We start from the raw sequence: 14,970 nt of genomic DNA, 5'->3' as shown, positions 1-14,970 counted from the left end.
TTTAGTCATTTTCTAGGAGTAATCGGATGAAACTAACCTTTAAATGGTGGCCGGAATGTTCGATTTTTGATCGGAATTCAAATTGGCAGCGTAACGAGGAAGCTTGAAGCAGGAAAGTGGAAATGAGCTGCAAAATGGGGTATTTATAGGGAAGATTGGATGGAGTGGTGTGATCGTGGCTGTACACGTGTTAAGCAATCGACGGACAGCACTTTATTTATGCGCGTGGATGCCAGTTGGGTATGATTACATGTACGCGCGTGGTTGGCACGCGCCTGACACACTGCCACTTTATGTCATGTCCGCCGAATGGGCTTCTGCGATTGTGACAGGCATTTAATGGCATCGAGGCGCACGCGGAATATTAAATGCTAGCCGTTTTCTTGTTTTTTCTTTCGCTTAATAGTTTGATATCATACGCCTCGCGCCATATAACATCAAACTGGGGGGACATAATGATACCGCCACCCGCAGGCGCACCTCAAGAGTATGCGGACAATCACTATTGTGCGTATGCGTGTTCTTGTGTGCGGTATGCGGCGTGCGAATGCCTTTGTTCCCGGTACGGCGGTTGCTTAGCTGTCAAGTAAATATCTTTTCCATAATTATATCCGTGATTTGGGGGAGTCAGTTATGGATACGATTAACGTGATCTGGGACGGTTCTAGAATTAGGGTTTGCCTATAAATACAAACCCTAATCATCATTTACCGGACACAGCACATTACGTAACCATCGCATACGATACACATTACGTAAAACAACATCATTCAACATCTCTTCAAGGTTAACAGGTTAGTCTTTTGTAAGCTAGTACCTACGACCTTATTTGGGGCCTCTTGATCGACGACCGTTATCGGAGGTGGACTTAATCACTTGGCCACCCCGCCGACATCATCATGTCGGCCAGGGTTATTCACGGTAGCCGGACCGGAGAGCCACGTTCTAAGATCCTTAAACCCCCCCCCCCCCCCCCCCCCTTATGTATTGAGCAGGCATATTAAACCCCGCGGTTGAAATATGCATGATCAGTGTTTCTATTATACAACCTTTTAATACATTGTTGATAACGTTATTAAGTTTGTTAGGGATCAATCATAACACCATTAGGTCTTTTGAGGATCGATCTATACACAACCATTTTTTATTTTTATGTAACCAACATATATTAATGTGTTGTAATATACAATAATTAATACATGTTTAATTTAATTTTGTATGGAGAAAAATTAATTGTGTAAAAATTATAATCCATTTATTATTAAGTGTTGGTGTATTGTTATATATTTATTATATTATGTACGTATGCATAAATATAATTTAACTGGTTAAATTATTGAAAATAATCCTTTTGATTTACATCACCACTACTTGATTTTTTCGAATTCCATAGTCTTCCCCATCAAATGATAAAAAGATAATGACCATATCTAAACTTCAAAAGTTACATTACATAAATAAATAAAAAAGGAAATTTCTATCAATAAATGAAAAATTAAAACAAGATATAACGGGGTGAACACAACAACTAAAATCAAAGCAAATCAACGAAACAAAAAAAAAAAGGCTCTATAAACAAAATAAATAAATAAATAAATAACGAAAATACTACTGAAACAAAATAAAGTTAAATAACTACACTAGAATTTACATTAACTGGAACATACAAACCACCTACTAATAATGTAACGACCTCTTAAGTACAAGGTTTTAGAATGCTTTTGGCTTTTAATTAGAGCACGAGGTGTCGTGACAGTGTATTTCGATGTCCATTTCAGTGCTTAGAAAAGACTTTGAAATTGATAAAGTGGATGAGTGGTTTGGTGTTGAGAGAAAATATGATATGGACCAATAAAAAAATGATTAAGTAAAAAATGGACACTTTGATTCACGGAGTCGGGGTTTAGACACCGAAAAATCGACACTGAGACGGTGTTGAAGGATCGTCGATGTCAATGTCCACTTTTAAAAACGCTAAAACTTGACGTCACTTAGTGCTCTTATCTCCTAACACAAACCACACCCTTGCTTGTATTTTTACTTTTTTTAATTACATTGCGTTTATATATAGATACCGAAAAGCAGTGACAGATCAAATTATAACTGAAGTTGGGATTACTTTTACTATAAAATTTGCTCTCCGGAAGTAAAATAAATTAAAATGGTTAATCTTATACGAGTATTAATAAACAAGAAATCAGTTTGAAACAACTTTAATATGTTATACAGTGACTATGTTTTAGAAACTATCTTATTTGGTATTTGTTCATATAACTACACCTAAAATTTTCTAAGAGGCCTCCCAACGGTTGTATCTTCACCACCGCCCAGCCCACCGTCCTTGTGGGCGCCGATGGCACGGCACCGCCCAGGACACCGCCCACCCATCACCCTCTCTTTCGTTCGTTTGAATCATATCCGTGGACGGAGGTATTTGATCAAAATGACCGTTTGAAAAAAAAAAATTAAAAATAAAATTATAACAGCTAGCAGCAACAGTGTTTTTTTTTTTTTCATTTTTTCCCATTTATACACTCTATATAATCCACACTCCATTTACTCATTTTACACCACTAAAAACTACACTCTATTCCAATCTATTTCATTCATCTCTACATTTTATACAATCTTTTTTTCCCAAACAATGAGTTTTAAAAAAAAAAACCAAACAAAGGCAAATCGAAACAACGCCCTCAAGTTCAAGACCCGAAAACAATTCAAACACCAAACCAAGGGCCGGCAATTCGGAAAGTGAAGGTATATCGGCTACCAACAAAAGAAAACAAGCCGATGAATTACCAATTCCAACCGAGGCTAGTTCGAACCCGCAAATTAACACGAACCCCGACCCAACCCAAATTGAAAATTTATTTAAAGATAATGACCCGATCTGACGTCCTCCGAGTCGAGCTAAAAGTCAAAGGGATTCGTACTCATCCGATGCTGCAAGTCGTATGTCGTCCGACGAAGTTCGGATAAAGATAGCTCAATCTGCTGAAGCTTCTCAACTAGCGGCGACTAAAACCATGGAAAAACTTTGTGAAGAAAGCGAGACGAGGACAATGTTGAAAAGTTTGAAGCTTCTTTCTAAACCGGTATCACGAGACTTACCTCCCGACGAATATAATGATGATGAATTATCGAGCGAGACTTAAGAAAAAATATGCTAAGGAATTGGCACGTCCGGACGACGACGACGAGTAGTTTATTTGTAGTATTTTATTTTTATTTATTTTGTATTTTATTTAAATTATTGTAACGTTTTTTTTATATATTTTACTGTAACTTTTTTTTTATTTTTAATGAAATTTTAGTTTTATATTAATGACTTTTTTGTTTAATTTTAATTATTTAATTGTTTAGAAAAAAAATAAAAAGTAATTAAAAATATGAAAGAAAGGTGTAACTGTTGGGAGTGTTTAGTCCTGGGAAGAAAGTGTTGATGTGGCGATGAGTAGGGATGACAATGGATCGGATATGGATCGGGTGATGTTGTATCCATATCCATATCCATTTAGTTTTTGTTCATCCATATCCATATCCATATCCATATCCATATCCATATCCATTTAGTTTCAGGTCATCCATCCATATCCATATCCATATCCAATGGATTTAGCGGGTTAATGGATATTCAATGGATGTTAATAAAATATTATAATATTTGATTAAAATAAAAACGTAGTATAGCAAAAATAAATTTGACATGACATAATTAAAATCTATCCATAAGAATGCGTAATCTTTGTCGAAGATATAACAAATTTTTTTATTTTTACTATAAACATAGATTATGATAAATTAAATATGAAATTTGTAAGTTTATTTTATTAGTCATACGTGTTTTATTATAATATATTATAGTATAGTATTTCATTATGGGTTGAAAGAAAAATGTAAATTTAATGGTAAATAAACTTGTAATTGTAAATATGTACGCATATATCTATATTTATATATATTTGTATATGTATTTCGGGTGGTAATGGATATATCCATGGATGAAACTTTTCATCCATATCCATATCCATATCCGTATCCATATCCATTTAGGTTCATCCATATCCATCACGAAGCGGGTGAATCGGGTAGATATTCATCGGATCGGGTGTCCATTGTCATCCCTAGCGCTGAGGTGACGTCTAGTCCTGTAGGACTAAGGCGAAACTATTGGGAACACTTTAAATTTGTGTCTGACTTGAAGGGATAAATTCAACATTCAATGGGCTAAAGATTATTATATTTGGACTATATATCTAATTGAGATAATCCAAATGAATAGTACTATTTGGACTATCCCAATCTCACACTAAGGACCCTAAACTTTATTCAACGTACGAATCGGCCCCTCCCCAATTTTACTAAAAAACCTCACACCCTCGAGAAAATACAAACACCCCCAACCCTACCCCTTACCCCGACCCGACCCACTCGCCTTCCCGTTATTATAACTATAATAATATTATATAATATATTTCGTTCTTTCACTTTTCTTTTCTTTTTTCACTTTTTTTTTCCTTTTTCCAAAAAAACCCCCAAACTTTGTTTAAAAAAAACGGGCCCCCCAAATAGGGGGTAAAGTGCAAATAATTATTTTCATAAAAAATCTTAACTAAACTCCACCCAAATATTCAACGGGCCATATCTTCTCGCTCGCAACGAGTTAAATTTTTCCGACACCATCGATAAACTCAAAATAATTTTAGGAACACAATTGATATTGCTAAAAACGAACATATATTTCATAGCATTATCCCTCAAGAAAGACAAGCTTTTAGTTGCAATTGTTCTATTAACAAGTGATATTCGTTTAAATAATAAAAGGTGAAGACAAAAGACAGATTCGACGAATTGAAGACGTAAATGACCAAAAAGCTCAAAAGTACAAAGTACAATCAAAGTGGTTTAATTTAATGATGAGAAACGTCTCAAAATTATAAAAGTACAAGTTACAAAACGCAAAGTACAAGATATTAAATAGTACGAAAGGACGTTCGAAAATTCGGAACCGGGACCAGAGTCAACTCTCAACGCTCGACGCAACGGACTAAAAATTACAAGTTAACTATGCACATAAATATAATATAATATATAAATAATTCTTAAAATTATATATATATTATATTATATATATAAAAACTGTCAGCAAATTAGGAGACAAAGAATTGTGAGCTGGATCCTACCTCCATGCGATCGCATGGCCTACTTTTTCTGGCCACATTTCTATAAAAGGTAGTCTGGTGATCGAGCTTAATATACCATTCATCAATCTCTCTCACACACACACACACACACACACACACACATACACACACATATATATATATATATATATATATATATAAAATTTATAATTTTAATTTTAATTTTAATTTAAGATTAATAATAATAAGGGTATGTTAGCGAATGTTGTAAGTGTGTAAGTCGAAATTCTGTCCGTGTAACGCTACGCTATTATTAATCATTGTAAGTTATGTTCAACCTTTTTAAATTAATGTCTCGTAGCTAAGTTATTATTATGCTTATTTAAATTGAAGTAATCGTGATGTTGGGCTAAAATATTAAAGACGGGGTAATTGGGCTTTGTACCATAATTGGGGTTTGGACAAAAGAACGACACTTGTAGAAATTAGACTATGGGCTATTAATGGGCTTTATATTTGTTTAATTGAATGATAGTTCGTTAATTTAATATAAAGATTTACAATTGGACGTAATTATAAATAACCATATACACTTGATCGGACACGATGGGCTGGATATTTATAAGTACTAATAATCGTTCATTTAACCGGACACGGGAATGGATTAATAGTCAATAGACTCATTAAAACAGGGGTGAATTATGTACAAGGACACTTGGCGTAATTGTTAACAAAGTATTAAAACCTTGTTATAGTTTAAGTCCCAAATTAGTTGGAATATTTGACTTCGGATATAAGGATAATTTGACGAGGACACTCGCACTTTATATTTATGACTGATGGACTGTTATGGACAAAAATCAGATGGACATATTGAATAATCCAGGACAAAGGACAATTAACCCATGGTAATAAACTAAAATCAACACGTCAAACATCATGATTACGGAAGTTTAAATAAGCATAATTCCTTTATTTTATATCTCATCGCATTTTTATTTACTGTCATTTTATTTATCGCACTTTTAATTATTGTACTTTTTAATTATCGCAATTTTATTTACCGTCATTTTATTTATTGCACTTTAATTTATCGTACTTTAATTATTGTCATTTACTTTACGCTTTAAATTAAGTCTTTTATATATTTAATATTTTACATTAGGTTTTAACTGTGACTAAAGTTTTAAAATCGACAAACCGGTTATTAAACGGTAAAAATCCCCTTTTATAATAATAATAATACTACTTATATTTATATATATATATATATATATATATATATATATATACAAATATAGTTTTAAAAAAATATAGCGTTAAACTTGGCTAGTTTCCTGTGGACGAACCGAACTTACTAAAAACTACACTACTGTACGATTAGGTACACTGCCTATAAGTGTTGTAGCAAGGTTTAGGTATATCCACTCTATAAATAAATAAATAACTTGTGTAAAATTGTATCGTATTTAATAGTATTTCCTAGCAAAATATAAGCTATTTCGTATACACCTCTACGCACATCAAGTATTTTTGGCGCCACTGCCGGGGACTCCTAAACGCCGAAAGCGCAACGCTATAAAAAAAGATTTTTTTAATTAAGTTTTTGTATAAAATATAAGTTTTAAATTTTTTAAAAAAAAAAATACAAAAACAAGAAAAAGAAAATATATCTATATTTTAAAGTTTAGTTAAATTAAAAAGTTTATATTTTTTATTTATTGTGAAAAGTTATAAAAACTAATAAGTAATAACTATTTTTTTTTATTTACTAATAATTTATATTTATATTTTATATATATTAAAAATATATATATAAAAATCAATCGGGCCCGAGAACTGTAGCAGCTCAATTTTTGAACCGGATCCGAGGCTCATGCGATCGCATGAGATTTTAACTATCAACCCATGCGATCGCATGGTTTGAGTTGACAGCCCTGAAACCTTTGACTGCCGGATAGGTTAAGGGTTTAATATTAATTATTATTATTAATTAAAACCTAATTAGGGTTTTATTTATTTATTAATTAGTTTTAGTTTTATTATTTTGTATTTTTAGTTTTAAACTAGTTTTATTAAATTATAAAATTAATACTTTTATAAAATAAATAATATAAAAATAATATTTTTATAAAAATTGTATTTTTATAAATTTAAGTTTCTTTTTATATTTATATCTTTTTAATCGTTTATTCGTAATATTTATATTTTTCGCTCGTAATTAGTTTTAAGTTATAGTTTTTGCCGTAGTTATTTATATTTTTAGATTTTTAAGATTTGCCGTAAAATTCCTTAAGTGCTTTTTCTTTAGACTAAGATATAGGTGCTTTAGAATTTTGCGACGCCGTTTTAAGATTTTAATACCTTTTTAAGTTATTGCCGTTTTGGATATAGAATTCTTTTAAGCTTTAATACCTTTAGACGCAAGTTTTAATATTTAGTTTTTAGAATTCTAAGTTTCGACGCTTTATTTTCTTATTTTTATTTTTCGACTGTTTGTTTTTCGACCATTTATTTTTCGACGCTTATTTTTCAACCTTTTATTTTTAGACATTTTTCGACGCGCTCTTTTTCTTTCTTATTTCTCGACGCTCTAGTTTTTAGGACATAGAATTTTCTTTATCTTCTTTAAACTTCGACGAAAAATTATTTTAAGCGGTTAAATTGATAGACATCCAAAATTTTCTGGTTCGTAGTAATAGTTGGATTTGTTAGTGGCGAGTTGTGTGCTTCCGATTTAAAGGGTCCTGGCTACATGCTGCATCTATTGGCTATTCGAAACGTGGGCAAAATCAGAAAAGTCTATTAATTTGAAAACTTGTATAATTTTTATTTTTATAACTAATAGGATATTCAGTGAATGCACCGAGCAAAACGTTCACCACCTTTCATACGTTCACCACCTGTAACTCGATCAAGACATCTAGCCAATATTGTTGCCGTTGATTTTTCTTTAAGATCGTCATCCAGTCGACCAAGTACTCCAATTCAAATTTCCGATAATCCATTTTTTGAACCCGACCTCACAATTGAGAATCCGGAGGATATTTAAGGACAATTCAGAGATCCTGAACCACTAATCTTTCCTGAACGCAAATCACTCATCCAGAGATTGTCGAGGAAGAAACCATTAAATCAGAATCCCTTAGCGATTCAGATTCAATAAATTTAATTATGGAAAATCTGGAACCTCTAAGTATGGAAGACCGAATGAGAGCTAAACGCACTGGCCAAGGTCATGCAATTACTCAACCAGACATTAATGCGCCAGATTATGAAATCAAAGGACAAATCCTACATATGGTAACTAATCAATGCCAATTTAGTGGTGCGCCGAAGGAAGATCCAAATGAACATCTTCGAACCTTTAATAGGATCTGCACTCTATTTAAAATAAGAGAAGTTGAGGATGAACAGATATATCTCATGTTATTTCCCTGGACTTTAAAGGGAGAAGCCAAAGATTGGTTAGAATCGTTACCTGAAGGGGCGATTGATACATGGGACGTTTTAGTTGAAAAATTTCTTAAACAATTCTTTTCGGCATCTAAAGCCGTGAGACTTCAAGGAGAAATTGTTACGTTCACACAAAAGCCAAATGAAACTCTATATGAAGCGTGTACAAGATTTGGAAAGTTATTGAGAGGATGTCCGCAACATGGTTTAGACACTTATCAAATAGTACAAATATTCTACCAAGGATGCGACATCACTACACGAAAAGACATCGATATAGCAGCTGGTGGTTCCATTATGAAGAAAACCGCAACTGAAGGTTACAAAATTATTGATAACACTGCTTCCCACTCACATGAGTGGCACCAAGAAAAAGATATCGTTAGATCATCTAAAGCGGCTAGAGCCGATTCTAGCCATGACTTAGATTCCATTTCCGCAAAGATAGATGCTGTCGAGAGACGAATGGAAAAGATGACTAAAGATATTCACTCAATACGAATTAGTTGTGAGCAGTGTGGAGGACCACATTTGACAAAAGATTGTCTCAGTATTGAACAAATAATGGAACAAAGAGAGAATGTTTCATATATGAACCAAAGGCCTGGAAATAATTATCAGAATAATTATCAACCGCCAAGACCAATCTACAATCAAAATCAGAATTATAACCGAAATGTTCCATACAACAATCAACAAGGTCCTAGCAATCAACAAGTATCCAATAATACTTACAACCAGCAAAGACCTATTTTTCAAAATAAACCACCACAAACCGATGATAAAAAGCCAAATTTAGAAGATATGATGTCAAAGCTAGTTGAATCTCAAACTCAGTTTTTCACATCTCAGAAACAAACGAATGAACAAAATGCTCAAGCATTTAGAAATCAACAAGCTTCTATTCAAAATTTGGAACAAGAAGTAAGTAACCTAGCAAGGTTGATAGGTGCAAGAAAACCGAGAAGTTTACCTAGTGATACAAATGCTAACCCCGGAATGAAACAGCTAAACCCATTACCACAAGAAGTGGTATCACACTTAAACCACCTGAAATACCTGTAATTTCTGATGACTCTATTCTTACTCCACAAGAACCACAATCTGAGCAAGAAAAGGAAACAGAACCGGTAGTTGAAAAGGTTAATGAAGATAACACAGTTAAGGCTAAACCTTATGTTAAACCATATCAACCACCACTTCCTTACCCGAGTAAAATGAGAAAAGAAAGACATGAAGCCGAGCAATCCAAATTCTTGGATATGTTTAAACAAATAAATGTAAATCTTCTTTTCATTGATGTGATATCAGGAATGCCTAGATATGCTAAATTCCTGAAAGATCTAATCACAAATAGAAAGAAAATGGAAGAACTCTCGGCTGTAACTATGAATGCTAATTGTTCTGCAGTGCTGTTGAATAAGATACCAGAAAAATTATCAGATCCAGGAAGTTTCACAATTCCATATTTTCTGGGTAGTCTTAGTTCAATAGAAGCATTGGCAGACTTAGGTGCTAGTATAAATCTAATGCCATATTCACTATACGCAAAACTAGACCTTGGAGAATTAAAACCAACACGAATAAGCATACAACTAGCCGATCGATCAGTAAAATATCCTAGAGGGATAATGGAGAACATGCTAGTTAAAGTTGGTACTTTAGTATTTCTAGTAGATTTTGTTATTCTAGACATAGAAGAAGATTCTCGAGTTCCTCTCATATTAGGAAGACCATTCTTAAACACGGCTAAAGCAATAATAGACGTGTTTGGTAAGAAACTGACCCTAAGTATAGAGGACGAGAGTGTTACCTTTTCTGTTAATAGAGCCATGCAACAACCGTAATCTGCAGATGACACATGTTATTATATTCAAACTATAGATTCACATGCAGAATTGTTAGAAGAATTCCCAGAATTACAAGGAACATGAGAATGTTCTTTAGGAGAAGGAACTGAACCAATTGATGAAGCTGAAATGTTAGCCGCACTCATGGCTAATGGATATGAACCAACAACAGAAGAAATTCAAATGTTAAAAGAAGAAGACAGATATCGATATAAATCATTGATAGAAGAACCACCGACATTAAAATTAAAGCCACTTCCAAACCATTTAGAATATGCTTATTTACATGGTGAATCTGAATTACCTGTAATAATATCGTCTTCTCTTACTGAAAATAAAAAATCTCAACTCATTTCTGTGCTAAAAGCTCATAAACCAGCTATTGCATGGAAGATTCATGATATTAAAGGCATAAGTCCTTCGTATTGCACACATAAAATCCTTATGGAAGAAGGTCATAAAACGTATGTGCAACGCCAACGAAGACTAAATCCGAATATGCAAGATGTTGTTAAGAAAGAAATTATTAAACTGCTAGATGCAGGTTTAATTTATTCAATCTCTGATAGTCCATGGGTAAGCCCAGTTCAATGTGTACCTAAGAAGGGTGGCATGACTGTCATCACAAATGAAATAAATGAGCTTATTCCTACTAGGACTGTAACAGGATGGCGTGTTTGTATTGATTATAGAAAATTAAATGACGCCACCAGAAAAGATCACTTTCCCTTACCTTTCATTGATCAAATGTTGGAAAGATTAGCCGGGAACAGTTACTATTATTTTCTTGACGGTTTTTCCGAATATTTTCAAATCCCAATACCACCCGAGGACCAAGAGAAAACCACATTCACGTGCCCTTATGGTACTTTTGCTTACAAACGCATGCCATTTGGACTTTGCAATGCCCCTGCAACCTTTCAAAGGTGCATGATGGCGATTTTTCATGACATGATAGAAGAATGCATGAAAGTTTTCATGGATGACTTTTCAGTCTTCGGTGATACATTTGAATCATGTCTAGTTAATCTTGAACGAATGCTTATTAGATGCGAACAATCAAATCTAGTACTTAATTGGGATAAATGTCATTTCATGGTTAAAGAAGGCATCGTTCTTGGTCATAAAATTTCAAATGAAGGAATTGAAGTAGAGAGAGCTAAAGTATATGTAATTGCTAAACTTCTACATCCCACCAATGTTAGAGGAGTTAGGAGTTTTCTAGGGCATGCCGATTTTTACCGACGTTTCATAAAAGATTTTTCTAAAATTGCCACTCCTATGAATAAACTCCTAGAAAAGGATGCTCTATTCATCTTTTCGGATGAATGCATCAAATCTTTTAATATTCTTAAAGAAAAACTCACTAATGCGCTGATCATGATCACTCCAAATTGGAATCTACCGTTTGAACTTATGTGCGATGCAAGTGATTTTGCAATGGGAGCCGTTTTAGGACAAAGGATTGAAAAACGATTTCAATCTATTTATTATGCTAGTAAGACGTTACAAGGAGCACAAACAAATTACACAACCACTGAAAAAGAACTCCTTGCTATTGTCTTTGCTTTTGACAAATTTCGTTCATATCTCGTTCTAGCTAAAACGGTGGTCTATACTGACCATTCTGCTCTTAGATATTTATTTTCAAAACAAGATGCCAAACCACGATTAATCTATTGGATCTTACTCTTATAAGAGTTCGATATTGAAATCCGAGATAAAAAGGGAGCAGAAAATCTCGCCGCTGATCATCTTTCTCGTCTTGAAAATCCTGAATTAGAAGTTCTAAATGAATCGGCCATACAAGATAACTTTCCTGATGAATATCTATTGAAGATCAATTATAATGAAATTCCATGGTTTGCAGACTATGCAAACTACTTAGTATGTGGATTCCTTGAAAAAGGGTTGTCGTACCAAAAACGAAAGAAATTCTTTAGTGAAATAAAACACTATTTCTGGGAAGATCCACATTTGTTTAAAAGTTGTCCCGATGGAATAATACGCCGATGTGTATTCAGGGATGAAGCCAGTCAAATCTTAAACCATTGTCACACAGGATCAACAGGAGGGCATTATGGGCCTCAACTTACAGCAAAAAAAGTTTACGATGCTGGATTCTATTGGCCTACAATTTTCAAAGACGCACACCTTCTTTGCAAATCTTGTGATGCATGTCAAAGGGCCGGAAAAATAAGTCAACGTGATGAAATGCCACAAAATGTCATTCAAGTATGTGAAATATTTGACATTTGGAGTATTGACTTTATGGGTTCATTTCCAAAATCTCATAATAATCTCTATATTCTCGTTGCCATTGATTATGTATCTAAATGGGTGGAAGCACAAGCTCTCCTAACTAACGATGCACGAGTTGTAGTCAACTTCTTAAAACGTCTTTTTGCTAGGTTCGGAACACCGAAAGCTTTAATAAGTGATCGGGGTACTCATTTTTGTAATAATCAACTTGAGAAAGTTCTTAAAAGATATGGAGTAATTCATAAAATCTCAACCGCTTATCATCCACAAACAAGTGGACAAGTTGAAAATACCAACCGAGCTTTAAAACGTATTCTAGAGAAAACTGTAGGATCAAATCCAAAGGAATGGTCCATAAAATTGGAGGATGCACTCTGAGCTTTTAGAACAGCCTACAAAACTCCAATTGGCACCACACCTTTCAGACTCGTTTACGGAAAAACATGTCTTCTTCCAATAGAAATTGAACACAAAGCATTTTGGGCTTTGAAGACATGTAATCTTGATTTACATGAAGCCGGACGTCTACGGTTAAGTCAACTAAACGAATTAGAAGAATTAAGACATGAAGCGTATGAAAATTCGTTAATCTATAAAGAAAGAACGAAGAAATGGCATGATAAAAGAATCAGAAGTTCAAAAGAATTTAAAGAAGGAGACAGAGTTCTTCTTTTCAATTCACGATTCAAGCTATTTCCTGGAAAATTGAAATCAAGATGGTCTGGACCATTCATAGTCAAAAGAGTTTTCTCATATGGAACAGTAGAATTAATAAATTCAAATGGGATTGAATTTAAGGTTAATGGTCACAGAGTTAAACATTACATAGATAATCCAATGGAAGTTGAAGATGAAGTTAATCACAATTTCGACACCACAGCTAACTAAGTGTGGGAAAGTTTGAATCTTTTAAGTATAATATTTATTTCTGTTAGAGTTAGATATTCTGTTTTCGTGTAGTTCTCGAGAATGGAATCCGAATGGTCTTTCCCTAGCAGACCCTAAAGAAATAGTCTTCTCCCTCCATTCTGAATTTTTATCTTTTTAGGTTTTACGAGATGAAGAATTCCTTTGATTTGAACCATGCTCTAATGCTACACGCTTTGATTACTAAACGTAATAATGACACACTCCCGAGTGACCTGGTGTCAGTAATAAGAGGCATATGTGACGAAGTAAGAAAAGAACTCAGGAAAGATCATTATAAGACACATTTTGGTAAAGGAAAATCAAAATCCGCAACAAAAAGAAGAGCACGATACCTTGAAAGATGTTATAAATGCGGAAAATGGTCACACGAAGGTAAATGTTCAAATAATCAAACATATTCAAATACCGAATTTGTTACTCTATGCAGAGAAGGACCGTTTATATGTTTAGAAGAAAAGATATTGAAGAATCGAGGTTACGCTTACGTAGCTATGGAGAACCAAATCACACGACTCTCCTATGAGTCAGCTAAAGCAGGTCTCTGAGAATTCTATCTCACGGGTAAATATGTACAGTTTTTAATTTTTTTTAATTTATTGCTTTTAACCTTTTGATAATAAATGCTGAATCGTTCGCTATAAAGTATTAAATTAGTATTCAATAAAATTAGGTATGCGTAACCGAAATTATTGATATCATACAAAAATTTATTACATCACTGCGAAATTTACCATTTATTCTTAAGGTATAAATATCTTTAATCAATCAACCCAAAATATTTCAGAAATTTGTCAGGAGTAAAAGTAGGTTATGGAACCGAAATTACTTTACCGAAAAGAGGGGCGTATATTTTTGATAATATTTGATTGATTAAAGTGGGATAAAAGACCAAAAAGATTTTTAATTTTAATTTTCACTTTGTTTTTAAAATTAATATATAAATATTAAATTAATATTATAAATCTTTTTAAATCAAAATATTTAAGTTTTTAAGTATTTTAAAAAATTAATATAAGTTTGTAAAATTAATGTATAAAAATATTAATTATATTTATATGAATTTTTAATTTTATGCATTTTTAATTTAAGTTTGGTGTGAATTTAAAAACAAAAATTTACTTTATTTCATTAAGTTAAAAATGTGATTTCTAAAAATTCGTCGTGAGTTAAAAACTAGGTCGTTGAACCGAAATTGCTTTACCCGAGGGCGGGACGAGAACTTTTATTATCATTATTTTTAATCTTATTGAATTAAAGTATGCCAAAAACATTAAAAAACCCAAAAATCTTTACTTTTAAAACAACGCTTAAAAAGTGACAAATTTTAA

This window comes from Rutidosis leptorrhynchoides, chromosome 3, assembly GCF_046630445.1.
Source record: "Rutidosis leptorrhynchoides isolate AG116_Rl617_1_P2 chromosome 3, CSIRO_AGI_Rlap_v1, whole genome shotgun sequence".
NCBI classification, from domain to species: domain Eukaryota; kingdom Viridiplantae; phylum Streptophyta; class Magnoliopsida; order Asterales; family Asteraceae; genus Rutidosis; species Rutidosis leptorrhynchoides.
This window is presented reverse-complemented; position numbering follows the sequence as displayed.